Source organism: Haliotis cracherodii, unplaced genomic scaffold (genome assembly GCF_022045235.1).
Source record: "Haliotis cracherodii isolate W230 unplaced genomic scaffold, xgHalCrac1.p SCAF_41, whole genome shotgun sequence".
Taxonomy (NCBI): Eukaryota; Metazoa; Mollusca; class Gastropoda; order Lepetellida; family Haliotidae; genus Haliotis; species Haliotis cracherodii.
This window is the reverse complement of record NW_027266299.1, coordinates 535,078-552,219: the sequence shown is the minus strand read 5'-3', so window position 1 is coordinate 552,219 and position 17,142 is coordinate 535,078. Positions and strand designations below refer to the sequence as shown.

General features: G+C 39.9%; 1 long non-coding RNA gene and 1 pseudogene across 1 annotated transcript in view; one reads left to right on the top strand and one right to left on the bottom strand.

Moving 5' to 3' along the window:
- The window catches only part of LOC139441573 (uncharacterized), a 395,726-nt gene that overhangs the window by 76,116 nt on the left and 302,468 nt on the right, over positions 1 to 17,142 (bottom strand). The window lies entirely within an intron of this gene.
- On the top strand, positions 7,089 to 10,494 carry LOC139441582 (uncharacterized; annotated as a pseudogene).

Genomic DNA, 17,142 nt, shown 5'->3' with positions numbered 1-17,142 from the left:
TTTTTACACCACTAAGGTACTTCACTATACAGAGTCTCGCTATAGTTACGAGCACATCACCGTACAGCACTGTACTGAAACAGTCGTGCTCCTTTTATATATATGCCACTACTACACCGTACATCAATATACACATACATATACCCACATACATGTACATCACACATCCGGTAGTAAAGTGCTGAAAAGTAATTGTAGAAAGTGATTTCTTCAGAAGTAGAAGTGCACGAGTGGTTAAACGATGTTCTTCATGTATCACGCCCATGTGGGGAATCGAACCCGGTCGTAGGCGCGATGAGCGAACGCTTTACCCACAAAGCAACCCGATCGCCCCCAACTACCGAGTACATCAAGCTGTCCATACACAAACATACTGACGTGATATTTGTATATAATAGTGATGGTATGTGTTCGCAAATCATAACAGAAATATGTCTTTAAGTTGAATATTAACACGAATGTTTGGAACATTTGGGAGAACATTGTGAGTGATAAATTATTGCCAAAAAGGATTATGGGTTTCTCATGACACCTTTTGTTTACATTCATTTAGTATTAGGTGATTTCAGAAATCGGATTGTCAAACTCGGTTCTATGCGTATCATCTTGGCCCAACCTTGTGGGCCGTTGCTGTTGACATCAATCACTAAATTATCTGGTCTAGACTCGTGTATTTATATGTTTTGTTTGTTTGTTTGTTGTTTAACGCCGCACTCAGCAATATTCCAGCTATGTGAGTGCGGTCTGTAAATAATCGAATCTGGACCAGACAATCCAGTGACTGACATCATGAACATCGATCCATGCAATTGGAATCGATGATATGCATCAACCAAGTCAGCGAACCTAACCACCCGATCATGTTAGACGCCTCTAACGACAAGCAATGTTTACGTGTATGTAAGTTTATACATGTATATGTATATGTGTATATGTATATATAAGTGCAATAATGTGTGTGTGTGTGTGTGTGTGTGTGTGTGTGTGTGTGTGTGTGTGTGTGTGTGTGTGTGTGTGTGTGTGTGTGTGTGTGTGTGTGTGTGTGTGTGTGTGTGTGTTTGGTTGGGCTATTCTTGAACGTGACGTTAAAAACAGACAAAAATAGACAAAGACAAATTTAAGAAATGACGCTAGTCGTATTTCACAATTTGTTACCTGGTTGATCGTGTGTCATCATGTTCTAACTGAATATATATCTGTCCCTGATATCATTCACTTGACAGACAGGCACAAAACACACATTCACCACATACACACACACACACACACACACACACACACACACATTTACCATATACGCTACACACACCACACACATGCACACACACACACACGTATCACATCGCACTGCACAGATTCACCAAACGCACCACACCACACACATACACACCACACACATACACACACATGCACGCACACACACACAATGTACACGTGCATGTACGTTGCCACAAAAGTGCAATAATCTTGTACGACGTTAGACCCGAGTTCACCTCACCTGTGAATTTGCAACATCGAGCAACGTCCGCAATTGCAAGATTTTACTCCGCTTTTAGCGATATTGCAGTGACAGCGCAAGAACGGGTACAACGCGTCGAACTGAATGTGACTGTATGTTTGACAAAATGAATGTTTTGACCACTTCTCTACCCTACAGTCTAGACTCCATCCCTCATCAGATCAGACAGGACGCGCCCTTGATACATGAACACATTAGTCAGAGTTTCTACTGGACTACACCAATGGAGTTGTGTCCCTTTGTTGGCAAAAGCCGTATGAAATTGGCGCGGACATAAAATATTTAAATTGTTTGATAGGTATTACTTAAAAACTGACGAATGACAAAGTAGACACAATTTATGGATATTAACTTCTTTATTTACTGTAAAGGCGACGTTTCGGTATAGATCCTTATAAAGTTGTAAAGCAAGGACGAAACGTCGCCTTTACAGGAAATAAAGAAGTTGTTATCCATAAATTATAGAGAGAGAGAGAGAGAGAAGAGAGAGAATAATGTTTATTATAGTGTCACATGTTATATACACTTCATAATAAAACACGTACACGAACAGTAAATATAACATCCGACCAGGTATGGTCTACGAGACACTTAGACATAAAAGCAAATTATAACTCCATGATCTGGGTAAGGTAAAATAAGATATATACTAACACAATGTTTAAAATTAAGATTAGGTTATGAACACGCACGCTCGCACGCACACGCACACACACGCACACACACACACACACACACACACACACACACGCCAAATTACTTATAAAGTCACGCACACAATCATACACAAACACATTATATCTACTTTATAAACTATTTGGCTGAGAACGATTTCATGACAATGAAAATGTCATTATTGTCCGTCAATCGTCATTTTGGCACCTGGATTACCTCAATTATTTTCCATTTAACAAACATTCACGAATCGAAATCGGTTATCTTCGATTATTAATCATTGACCTAACCAGAAGTACCAGCTTTGTAATATTTAATGTCCGAATAAAAACACCGTGTCAAACATGGTTGCCGCATGCTTGACCATGGTCATTTTAACATCCGGCCCGACAAAGAGGGAATGTCTCAAACACATGGAAATAAATTAAAATTTGAAATGAAATATGATAACAATATCTTGGTACATTTTTAAGAAAACTTAATTATATACCAAGACACACTAATGTCATGCTCTTCTTTCAGGATTTTCTTAAGCATTCTGGGAGAAGTAGGTCAATTCTTCCTGACAAATCTTCGCATGACATGTCTTAATGCCCGCTTGTGAAAACTGTCCAGCTTTTTCTTCTTCTTTTGTTTTGAGATGGCTCCCTTTGGTACGCCATCTTCAGGTTTTGCAGCTCATCAGGGGAGATTATGTGTAGGGTTAAGCACGTCCGAAGGTTTTTATGATATTTAAAACTCTCATCCGCGGGATAAAATCTCGGGACTGACGCCCTTATGTTTTATCCCGCGGATGCGGGTTTTAAATATCTTAAAAACCCGAGGAAGTGTTTTATCTAACCGATAAACCGAAAAAAGAAACTTAAAACAACATTTATCAAAATGTTGTTATGTTTCAAACATACTTTCTATGAATCTTAGGAAACGGGCGTAAAATATATGTTGCTGGCGTACGGTACTTGAAACATAAAGTTTTAAAAGCATTGTTATTTGTCAGCGCCTCTGTCGCCCAGTGGTACACTGATTGGTCTACAGATACGAAGGTTGAGTGTTCAATCCTCGGGAATATAAAGAAAACATTTGATTTTACAATTTATTACTTTGTGTTCAAATGCAAAATATATTTCTTGCGAGAAACATTAATATGTTACAATGTCAGCGGAAGTTGTTTTACTATAATCCCAGTGATGTTATATAACATCCCTGTTTATGAGATATAATCACACTGGAGAACAATAGGATGACGTTACTGGAGGTTAATAATCCGGAATAAAGTCCTTCGAGATATTCAGTTGCCTGTACCATTCTCTTTGTGAAACAGTGGACAGATGTCAAGGGTGATTCCATTTTGAATCACGTTTTTAAAACAAACAAACAATGCACCTCACGAATAGTATCACGGGCATACTTTGACAATCCATCTCCACGTTGCATACGATTTCTCGCCTTTACCGTCTCTGTTGGTACAACCAATTACGTAGGGTGACCATGGGTCATGCATACACTATGTCATGTTATCCCCCCGGCATATAATGCGGGGGGATATAGCGATCAGCCAGTCTGTCTGTCCGTCCGTCTGTTCGTCCGTAATCATTTCCTTTTCCGGGGCAGAATTCGAAAACCATTCAGTGTATTTGATCGAAACTTGGCAAAGCTATCAGGCACATACTGAGGTGGTACTTTTTGATATTTTGGGATTTTTCTAATTTTTATTTTTTTTATTTTTTATGGAATGAAGTTGGACATAGACTCATTTGGGGATGGGGTTCGTTTCCGGGCCAGAATTCGAAAACCATTCAGTGTTTTTGACCGAAACTTGGCAAGGCTATCAGGTACATACTTAAGTGGTGCTTTTTGATATATCTTTTTTTTACGAATTTATATTTTTTACCATTTTTTATGGAAAGAAGTTGGACCTAGACTCCAATGGGGAACGGGTTCATAACCGGGCCAGAATTTGAAAACCATTCAGTGGGTAAACAATGTATGCTTCTGAAGGAACATTCAACTGTTGACTCATTACATACAGAATTGCACATTTACTAGTGGTTACTTTACAGACAGCTGCCGGGGGGATATGTCATCTTTCTGATGACTCTTATTGTGAGACGTGAAATCGTCATTTCACTTCAGAATCATGTCTACGGTTACACAATTGAATGATAACAAATAGTACAAAACATGCGTTTTCGAGCGCGGTACTCCAGACTTATTGCCCACGCCGGCCCAAATCATGTTTGTTTGCATGACGTTGTTCAACGCTGCACTCAGCAATATTCCAGCTAAATAACCGCGGTGTGTAAATAATCGATTGTGGACCAGACAATCCAGTGATTGACATTATGAGCAGCGATCTAGGCAATTGATATACAATGACATGCATCAACCAATTCAGCAAGCCTGACTACCCGATCCCGTTAGTCGCCCCTTATGAAAGCTTGGGTTGTCTGGTCCAGAATCGATTATTTACACACCGCCGTTATTTATCTGGAATATTGCTGAGTGCAGCGTTGAACAACGTCACGCAAACAAACATGATTTGGGCCGGCGTGGGCAATAAGTCTGGAGTACCGCGCTCGAAAACACATGTTTTGTACTATTTGTTATCATTCAAGTCGCCCCTTATGAAAGCTTGGGTTGCTGAAGATGAAGTCTATCCTTAGCTCTCTGCATGGGTATCTCGGTGATATGCACGAGTGTTGGTTGGTTGGTAGGTTGGTGGGTTGTTTTACGCCGCACTCAGCAATAGTCCAGCTGTATGACGGAGTCTGTTAATAAACGAGTCTGTTAAACAACAAATATAACAACAAAATAATTTGAGTTTTGATTCATGTTTCTCTTCCTCGATTTTAAAGAAAAGGCGTGGGTTTCGATATTTGATGCTGATTCATAAACCTATGCTTATAGTCCTATGGTTTTATGAGACCTTTTTTTATAATCATGGAAATAGTTTTGTCGCTTCAACATTACAACCCGTGTCCTTCACTTACATTCCAATTATTTTGTTCTTTTCAATTATGAAACCATAAATTGTCATATTTCAATCAGAAAGTCATACAAATTACAGTAAACTACGTTCGCTTATAACGAACTGACCGATATAACAAACTTATTTTTGAGTCCCGACTAGTTGTATATATGCTGTATGTATGCTTATAACGAACTACGGTTATTACGAACTAAAACTAGTGGTCCCCTCGAGTTCGTTATAACCGTAGTTTACTGTAACACAATGTATATCATATAAACAACACGACGTTCATACCCAGTAACACGAAAGGCAGTCACACCACGTTTAATTCAAGCTTCTTAAAACAAAACACATTTATTTAATTTATATATTTATACCCTATACAAATCTGGTAAACCTCTTTAAACAAAGTCGACCCGTGAAGATCCGCGGTAGAAAAGGTTTTCAGCAACCCATGCTTGTCGTAAGAGGCGACTATGCTTGTAATACAAGGCGACTAATGGGGTTGTGTGGTCAGACTCAATGCTGCATGTCATCGATCCAAATTATGTGCTCATGATATCAATCACTGGATTGTCTGGTCCGGACTTGATTATTTACAGACCGCCGTCATATAGCTCGAATATTGATGAGTGCGGCTTAAAACAAACAAACCAACCAACTAACTTTACACGTCAATAGTTCAGTCTCACACATAGCAGAAATTACAACACACTAGAGAGGGCCACCTGGTCGCTGAAAATAGACCCTCTGTAAGATCAACCGTGTATAAGAATATAGAACGGCAGGAGCGATCAACAGTGGTATGTCGCTATTGGCAAATATGAACTACGAAGCAACTCGTAACACTGTCGGTCACAAAGCGAGCCAGGCAGTGTGACTGGAGTACAACTCCCATGATAAGGACATGAAGGTAACAACGTTTCTTATTTCTGTAAATAGGTCGTGGTACATACATATATGTTCATTGCTCAGTGTTGTAAACATGTGCCTTTGGTTTCGGGGGGTGTCATATATTGATCTTGCGGATTTTAGTGAAGGGTAGGGCTGAGGGCATGGGGGTTGTATCAATCGCTTGAAATAGCTTGCCCAGCCGTGCCAGAATCCTCTTAACGTGGGTCCGCTGACCATTAATGATTCACCGAAGGGGTAGTATATATATTCCGGGAAAGAGTAGGCCATCAGTATACCTAGCTTGTCATAAGGTCGACTAAACAGGATGAGTTTGTCAGACCCGGTGGTGTGGTCGATCACGTAGGGTCGGTGCTCATGCTTTCACTCACTGGTGTCCCTGGTCAAGATTCGATTTTTGTAGTCACCAGTGTGTATCCGACATTCACTCACTTGACCTTCTCAACGTTTGGTTTTCCTTCAACACGAAAGTGACACCCGTGACTAGAATAATGCTAAAAGCGGTGTCAAACACAACTCGCTCAATCAGAATTTAAGAGAATGTGTTTCATAATGCATATTTTACATGCTGCAGAAATAATATTATTTAATAAAGTCGAAAGGGTCCGAAAAGATTAACTCTTTTTTAGTTACCTATGCATATCCTAACCAGGAGTAACTAGGATTATAACTGCATGTACATTCCCATAGGTGTATTAATGTCAACGTTCCTTTTAAACACTGCGCTGTTGCTTAGCGTGGTATGAAAGGTCAGCTATTGAAGACGTATTGTTTACCTGGCAACCGCGCTTGTGTTGACGCTTTGTTAGGGCGTCTATGGTTGGGGGCATGGTCGTCGTGTTGTTCAGCTGTGCGTGACCGAACAGCATAAAGTTACACGACCAGTCCCCGTCTTTGTCTATTCGTATTCGTCCTCGCGTAATGTCAAAACAAACTTCATGAAATTAAACAAACTATAGGTTATACCTACTTGGGATGCCAAACATGACGTGATGAAGTTGTACTGCAACGATGTCGAATTGGCCATGCCAGTTTTACTCATGAATATTTATTAAAAGGTGAGGATCCTCCGTTCTGCGTCCCTTGTGATGAGAGAATCGCAGTCAGACATGTTTTGCTTGACTGTGTAATTTTTTCTCTCACAAGGGATATCTATTATCATTCATCTTCTTTGAAGGATCGTATTAATAATGTCAATGCTCATTTAATTCTTGGCTTTTTAAAAGAAATAGAACAAATGGATAAATTTTGAATAATTGCTATGTGTTATAAAATTAGTATAATATTATCAGCAACTGAGATTATAGATGGTGGTGCCACTCGGGGGTTAAAGTGATGATAAAGTATTGTCCTCCTGACAGTGACACATAAATCCATTATCAATCAAAGTATATAATATTGACAAATGTTTTAGAAATGATGTTGTGTCTTTTTAATATTGGCTAGCATATCGTACAGCCACTGGTGTCCAAAGTGATGACATAAATCCTGCTGGGGATTTATGCAGGAAGCAAAGGTAATGTACGTCCCCATGATCCCCAGTGAGGTGGTGTAACTTTGGTTGCTGGTGGTTTATAGTCTATTTCTATATGATACCATTAATTACATAGAATAATGATGTTTTAAATTGGATCTGGTTTGTTTTATATGTCAATGGTGATATTGACCCTACCGTTTTACTGTCCTTTGTTGACAGGAATTTAGAAATTATCTTGTTTTCACCGCGATATGGCTGCAGTTTTGCAGATGCAATGTAAAATTTTAACTCACTCGCGTACTGTCAGTAGCGTTCCACAAGTCATGTTACATTCAAAAAATATTGTAATTATTAGAAATCTTTTATTTTCACATAGTTCATACCTTTTCCTGTCACATACACGTGTAACACTTAACGCATTTCAATAAGAGGTGATTTGATACCTGTTTGATGCATCAAAGAACAAAAACATGTTATGTTGAATATATGAGATTAGAGGATGAAATCTACTATCTACTAAACAAAATATAATTTCATGAAACCAAACAGGTCGCACAGGTTAACCACCTGGGCCCAATTTCATGAAGTAATTTCAGAACTACGACTGTCATTGGTCTATGTTAAACTTTGGGACTACGATTGCTTTGTGGCAGGCGAAGTGGGGTAAACTGGGGTTTGCACATGCACGTGTGTGTGGCCGTTTGTCCTAGTTAGTACTGGAACCAGTTTTGTAGTGATAACCGACTGAGATACCATTCGGCAGTTTAACCTAAAAAACTCACTTCGGCACAGCTTAAAGTGAAGATCCGGGGTAAAATAGGTCTTCAGCAAACCCATTCTTGCCGTAAAAGGCGACCATGGCTCGCTGACTTGGTTGAAGCATGTCATCGTATCCCAATTGCGCGGATCGATGCTCATGATATTCATTGGATTGACTGGTCCAGACTCCATTATTTACAGACCGCCGTCATATACCTGGAATTTAGCGTAAAACGGCGTAAAACAACCAATATATGTAACATCAACATTTTGTACAGCCTCTTTTTAAGGATGTTAATAAAATGTACAAGCTTTTACAAAATATTTACCCGTATTTGAATAATGATGACTCCGAATCCTAAATTCAATCCGCTCTCGGCAAAGTCGAACAAGTCTATTTTATATAAACAGTTTACGTTTGTTATTTCTCGAATATTCTCACAATTTCACGTCGATTATCTATACGTTTCCTCCCAATACCGATTGTCATCTCTCGCCGAATGTTTTCGAATGCTATCGTTCTGGAACTGCATTTAATTGCGTTGCCCAGCTACATGTCTAGGGAACAACTCACTAGACACTCCCATCTCAAAAATAACGGCGTCAAATTTACGACTTTATCAAGTTGCGAGATCATGTTCGAATCTCCAGAAATGACGTCATCATAGAACAATGTTTTATCATGAATGTAAAACCACGCTTAGTTCTTCATTAGCTATCTCATAAACCCCTATACAGGATCATCTATCTATATACACACACACAGAGAGAGAGAGAGACAGAGAGAGAGAGAGAGAGAGAGAGAGAGAGAGAGAGAGAGAGAGGCTTTCCGAGTAGTTTTTCCACTTTTATCAACGAGAGTTGATATATTTCATACAAAAGACACGAGAGTGAGATTTTATTTATGATCCAACATCATTCTTTCATTACCGAACATCCTCATACGGGATCAGGTTTTGTTTTGGACTTTAAATTCACTAACTTTAAAATTAAATATATATTTGCAGCTGCTTTCACCATGATCTGTGGAGGTGACGCAAAGGTTGAGGACATCTCACCAATTCTTGATGTTCACAAAATTATCCAGGATTGGGCCTGGGATCAGTTCATAAAGGATGCGGGCTGTTTCAGAAAGCTTTTCATCAGAAGAAAAGACTTCGTTGTTGACGTCCAAATGAACTTCTATCAGTTTGAAGATTCTAAAGCTGAGCTCAAACCGAGGGATAGCGGGTCTGAATCGAATCCATCTTCCAACGCGGGAGAGCATATGGCCAACACATCAATACTCTCTACTGATTATCATAATGATACTGATATGGACCAGATTTACAAGTTCAGAATGGAACGGGCAAGGAAGGCATGTATGAAAGTGACTTTCCAGAAAGGATTTACAATTAGTGGGAAGGCAAACTTTTCTATTGGCGTTGTCGATGGTAAACTTGAAACGTCGCTTCAGATAACAAAAACCACCGAACAAACATTTGAGGAAACACTGACGTTTGAAACCAACAGTGATATTAATGTCAAAGCTAACACAAACTGTGTGGCACAGGTTGTCTTCACGGAGAGGGAAATGTGTCGAAGGTTCACAGTTGAGACCATCATGAGAATGCCATCAGGCAAAGCCCCAGTGTACATAAGAAGGAAGAAGGATCAGAAGGTAGTGATGTCTTTCAAGATTCAGGATCTAAGACATGTTTTTCATAAGTATAAAGAGGAGAAGGATGAAGACAGGAAAGTGGAGTTTGTGAGGGAGACAATCATACTGAACGAGAAGGAATACAACAATTATGCAATCAAGCTGACAACGAGAGGGATCATTGAAGGAATGAGGTTGTCGGGTCAGACTGTGAAGCTCCATTCTGAGGAGATAGAGTCCCAGGGCAAACAAAAGAAGCAGAGTGACAAAAAGGTTCTGGAGGAGCACTTGACACGACAACTGGAAATGTAAGGATGTAGGACCGGTAAATGACAATGAAAATTCTAAAGTGCATATTTCTGTTATGTTGAGGCGTGTCAGCTAGATGTTGGATGAAAGTGATTCGGGTTTCAGAACATTCTGCAGGAAGAATAACATTGGTCGTTCTGTTGAGAATGGTATTCCTCTTTATCTCTATATATGAATCCATAAGTAAACATTCTTAAACAATCATGTTTGTATAAGAACTCATAAAACATATCTTTGTTGGCATGCATATAGTTTGTTTCTGTCTTATGGAAATATCCCTTTCAAGTGGTACATGTCATATCAATTAGAGGGTGCACTCGAGATCCATTACATCGATTTTGAGCAAGATCGACTTACGCCAGAAATACGTACACTTCCTACTCAGCGTATAGATCTACACTTTTACACTAGTTAGTAATTTACAGAAGTAGAAACAGCTTCCTGCAAGAAGTTCTATCATTCTTCGAAAGTGCATGATACAGTCCTGAAAGAGTATTAAGTTGGATACATTTCATCGACTTTTTTTGTGTTTTTTTTATTCACAAAAGAATAACCACAATTTATAAAATCCGTGACATGCCCACGTGGTTCAGGGTTACTGGGGTGGTAATCAATGTGTTATATAGTAAAATAGACGGTGACTAGGATTGGGGTTGTGAACTAGAACAGAAGAAGGTTGTGGAGGAGGAGATAGGATAGCAGTGTCTAATTTAAGTTAAGAACTGACCATTTTTCGTTTATCTCAACACTGTCTGAGGTGGATAGATATCTGTCGACGTTGCAATAATGTGTTATCAGCTATAATACCAACTAAAATCAGGAATACTGTAACGGCAAGTGTTAATATGTTTTTTCTCCTGTGGGGACCAGGTGTAGAATGTGTCTCCTGCATTCCTTTGCTAATCGTAAGAGGCGACCTTATTTGGAAGGCTGTTGGCCGTGGTTTGCGCCCTTGTGTCTCCATATGAAGGGAATCAGGTGTGCCAGACCCGGCAATAGTGTTCCGTCGTATAACAGACCACTTCGACTCTAACTTTGCCTAGACGGGTGGTAGATTGAGCACGATCCTATCAATCGGCTGGCCATGCCATGCTCTGTGTTAAATTATACAAACATTTGGTCTTTTAAAATCTTGGTCTTGGCCAAATTATATATGTATCAATTTATCACCTTGCTTATGCTTTGATGTAAGTGTGTTGCTTATCGCCGCACTCAGAAATATTACAGGTATATAACGGCGGTCTGTCAATAATCGAGTCTGGACAAGACAATTCAGTACTTGACATCATCAGCATCGATCCACGCAATTGGGATCGATGACATGCATCAACCATGTCGGCGTGCCTGACCACCCGATCCCAACCGACCATCAAATCGAGCCGTCGTATGGTTGGAATATTGCTGAGTGTGGCGTTAGACAACACACAAATAAACCAACATCCAATCGACCAGTTTTCTGAATCCGTTTGCAACCTCCTAAGGTATTGCTGGTATCTGCGGAGAGGTTACCATTGTCACCAAGCTTTGATCCGGTGGTCTCCTTGTATAATGTTCAAAGGGACAGCAATCCGTCAATCTGCTCAAATTGGAAAACAAGTTTGTCTACATTGAGGTTGCTGTCTCGGAGCACAAGAATCCTGGAATTGTAAGGGCATTGTGCAGAACGAAGATTATAATATTCACATCTCAGAAGCGGTTTACTGTCAAGAAGGATGGTTTTGTTCGACCGAACAACATAGGCCTCTTCACTTTTGTCAATTCAAAGATTCCACAATGGGTTAAAGCTGGTTATTGTAGCAATGGAATGAATGTATAGTATTCTGACATGGATCCAAATCGTGCCGGGCCTCTGTTGTTTGTTACCGCTGCGGTGAGATCTCTGACTGCAGGATGGACGTCACTCGAGCATAACTTCAGCCATACAGCAACGAGAACAAGTTGATATACTTGGACATGGATACAAAGGTATATTTAAAACAAAATTTGTCAAACATATTTTGGCTTTGGTTTGGTTTGGTTTGTTGTTTCACGCCGCACTCAGCAATATTCCTGCTATATGACGGAGGTCTGTAAATAATCGAGTCTGGACCAGACAATCCAGTGATTTACATCATGAACATCGATCCACGCAATTAGGATCGATGACATGCATCAACCAAGTCAGCGAGCCTGACCACCCGATCCCGTCGCCTTTTACGACAAGCATAGTCGCCTTTTACGGCAAGCATGGGTTGCTGAATACCTATTCTACCCCGGATCTTCACAGGTCTGGTGGCTGTGCACACCACTAGCTGAAATATTTAAATGTTCAGCAATCGGTTGGCTTAAAACACAGGTTGATGATAGTTACATTGATTATGATCGGATTACGTGTCACGCTTGAGACAATCATTTTACGGTACTTTAACCCCCTTGATAGAGCCATCAACTATCTTTGCTAATAGAAAGCATCACAAAATTATTTTTTTAAATCATCTTATTTTTTTATACCAATTTCTTTCAAGTACTTACTCTGTGTGGTAGCATGGATCCTAAATCTTGAAGATCCATCATGAACAAAATATCTCCTTCGAAGAAGCTCGGAAGATGGTTGCAAGTCTTCAATCACTTCTTACTCTGTTGCATTCTCCCGTCCAGCTGTTTCTACCTTTAATGTCTCTATTGGCTGCCTTTACCGATCTGACATGGATCAAGTCTCTTCAACCAGACAATCCAGTGACTGACATCATGAGTACTGATCTACGCAAATGGGCTACAATGACATACATCAACGAAGTCAGCGAGCCTCACCACCCAATCCCGTTATGTGTGTGTGTGTGCGTGCGTGCGTGCGTGCCTGCGTGCGTGCGTGCGTGCGCGCATATCATCCAAGTCAGCAAGCCTAAGCACCCAATCCCATTAGTCGCCACTTACAAGCGTGCGTTGCTGAAAAAAAGAATTCTAAATCCCGGTTCTTCCTGGGCTCTACATTGGGTCTCTGTTATCTGAATGAGTACCCAAGTGAAATAGTTGAATGAGATGGTTGTAATCGTTTAAATAGAAATGTTGAATGTTAAATTATGAGCAACTTAATATATAGGTCTGAGGGGAACAATCTAGATCCGCAATGCGCTCTTGATGCGGCACTCAGAAATCGACTGATCACTGACATCTTGTTATCCGGATTATTCAATTACATTTCAGGTGTAAATTTGCTATCCAGTTGTTCAAGGCATGTGTTTTTTTTCAGGTGAACAATTGACTTGCCTTTGCATGTGTTTGTGACGGGCGTCACCCGTAGGAAGGATACGCTCATCTTTTCTGGAACACCTGATATATATCGTCACTGACAGTGATTCATAAGAACGTGATCACGACGCAGTCGGAATCGTAAACTCACTCTGCTTCTTGCACATATATTTCTAATGAAAAGGGGAAGAATTTTATCGCTAGTATTTTTGTGCACCACATTGGCATTATTCAAGTCAACCTATCCCGTATGCATAGTTGTGGGACCCGTGAAGATTCCGGGGTAGAGTAGGTCTTCAGTCACCCGTGCTTGCCGTAAAAGGCGACTATGCTTGTCGTAAAAGGCGACTAACGGGATCGGGTGGTCAGGCTCGCATGTCATTGATCCCAATTGCGTGGATCGATGCTCATGATATCAATCACTGGATTGTCTGGTCCAGACTCGATTATTTACAGACCTCCGTCATATAGCTAGAATATTGCTGAATGCGGCGTTAAACAACAAACCAACCAACTGCAGTTGTGGACGGGAAAAATCTATCGGATAGGTTAGCTTGACATTATTCTGACACTGTTTACTCGGGAAAGTAGGTCAAAACTGTTCAGGCGTATTGCCTCTTTATTCAGCGTGCTAGTTGTATATAGTGATTATTGTTGTTCGGTATTTCGCACAATGACACGCGACAAAGTGATTCACCCCGGTTCCTGTCTAGCCTGGTAGTCAGGAAGGCAGACTACCACGTGAGCATAACAAACAAGTACAGTAAACTACGTTTATAACGAACACGCTTATAACGAGCTGACGGATATAACAAACATACTTTTTTGTCCCGACTATTTGCTGTATCTATGCTGTATATATGCTTATAACGAACTACGGTTATAACGAACTAAAATTAGAGGTCCCTTTGAGTTCGTTATAACCGTAGTTTACTGTACATCAAAGGGATTATTTAAAAAATCCGAGCATTATTAGAGGGAACCTGAAAACAGGCTGTTCACATACAAGTTTATGTATTGTGACCCAACAAGCCATGACTTTTATGAAGCTGGAAATGAGGAGCCCCAGGGTGTGAGTCGCTCACGTTGGAATGTTGACTCAGTGAATAGAGCAGTACTATCAATGTGTCACAACTCGAGGTGCAGCATGACTCATTTGCAACAATGGTGTGGTTTGCTCGGTTGACATCGGACTTAATATATGCTCTGCTGGACTGAACGAATTGTATGTACTAACATGAGGGTTAGCAGGGCTATGTCAAATAGATTGAGTGAGTGATTTTGAATGTAAGCCAAACAGAGCAGTATTATCATTGTATCCCAATGTGAGGCCTATCTGACTCACTTGCAACAATGGTCCATGTTGATTGTGAGATCTGATATATATCTGTTGGATACATCTTGCACACATTTTATGTATTGACGAGACATAAGTAGGATTATCTGAGAAACAGATTTAGTGGCTGGGTGAATGTGGTTTTAAGCAACGTCAGCAATAGTACAACAATATCACGACCACACCATAATAAATCCAATCAGGGCCTGCAGTCTTACGAGCGAATCCTATTACCCAAAACAGAGTGTCTGGGAGTGAAATTTATTTGTATAACGCGACTGAGACCTGAGATAATGATGATAATGCCATACATGTGGATGAGGTAATCTGGTTGTAAGGTTAAAAAAACTCCTCATATAAACAGAAAAAAAATAGTTCAGTTATTTATGGTTGGTTGGTTTGTTGTCTAAAGCCGCACTCAGCAATATTCCAGCTGTATGAAGGCGGTCTGTAAAAAATCGAATCTGGACCAGACAATCCAGTGATTAATATCATGAGCATCAATCCACGCACTTTGGATCGATGACATGCATCAACCAAGTCAGCGAGCCTGACCACCCGATTCCGTTAGTCGCCTTTTACGACAAGCATGGGTTGCTGAAGACCTATTCTACCCCGGAATCTTCACGGGTCCAGTTATTTATGGTGTGAGCACCATCATACATTCTCAGCATAAGAAAGTGCATTAATGCACAACTTAATGTACTCAGTAATGACAATATATTTATCATATTATGAATTTATCTATAACATATCATGTCATTACTGCTGCAATTTCTGAAAATGCAAATCAAACAGTTGAATGTATTCAGCACTGAAGTAATATGCACAGTATGCATATTTACATATTCGTGATTTTAACTATATGCAAATACAAATATCATGGACGAACGGTTAAATATCATCATTCCACTCACATTCCATCCAAAACATTATATTTGTGATCATGAAATCATAACCACGTACTGGTATTTAAACTCCAACCTAAACATATGATTGTCTTAGACTGCAGTAACGTGTCCAGCTGGAATAGCGCATGCAGGAACGTTAAAATGCAAATGACTATGCTTGTAGAAAGAGGCGACTAACGGGATCGGGTGGTCAGGCTCTCTGACTTGGTTGATGCATGTCATCATATTCCAATTGCATGTATCAATGCTCTTGATGTCAGTCATTGGATTAGTTATAGGCAGCCGTCAATCTTTGGAGAAATTAGAAAAAAAACACATTTATGTTATAAAATATTTCATAATTGTATTATGAGGCAGATGTTTAAACTGTCGTACATTTCATCCTATCATGTCGTAAGGCAATGACAATGGATGGTATGGCTTCAATGGGTAGTGTTGGTGGTCTGGGTAGCACGGATGCTGATGGTCATGCTACATGTTGTCTGGAGCGGCCTTGAGCGTCAACACAGTCAGTCTTCCTACGAATTCTATCCCTTAGGAGACACATCGAAGTGTTGTTACGTGACAGCGTCTTTGACTTTCTGTGGCGTGGGAACACCTCGCACCTGCTGCAAGTGTTTGCCAAACATCCCCGCCATGGCACCACAGAACGCCGCAAGCAGCATAATAATTCCTGCATAACCAAATACAGCTTTCCATTGTAAATAATGATGCCCCAAAAAGCAAGCTGATTTATGAGATATCTACATTATAATTGTCTTTAAGGCTCGTATGAACAATAATTGTAAGATCTGAATACCAACTGTCACTGAATAGATCAACTGAAAATACCAGAAATAAAAGTGTACGTACTTATGTTTGTGCATATAATCAAAACGTATACGTTTAAATATTACCAACCCACATACAAATACAAAACGGTTAAGTTTATGTCATCAACAGTTTTAAAAGTAAAGAGTGATTGTGTTCACTCTGGCTGCCTTCACACAAAATCATTCTCATTACGAGGTTTCGAGCCAGAGTTATCGGATGACAAGATCTGCTGAATACGGCTTTCGCAGGTTCTGTCTGAAGTACAACTACAAATATACAACTAAATATACTGGAATAAACAGCAACATGTCCATGCACACAACGAAACAAGGGAAGACTGATATTCTGAAAAGAAAATTTTCAACACTCAAACGTTTTCCAAAACTCTTCAAACTGTTCGTCAGTCAACTTTCATACATTTCAATGCACGGAAATGTCATCAATCCAAGCTGTAGAAAAAAGGTATTTTCAAACGTTACATTTCTAAGTGTGAACTGTTTGGAAATGTTTGTATAGAATGATATTTGTTCCAGTTTAATGTGTAGCTCACCTACAAATGCGAATGAGAAGTCATAACGCCTTGTTGCTGATTA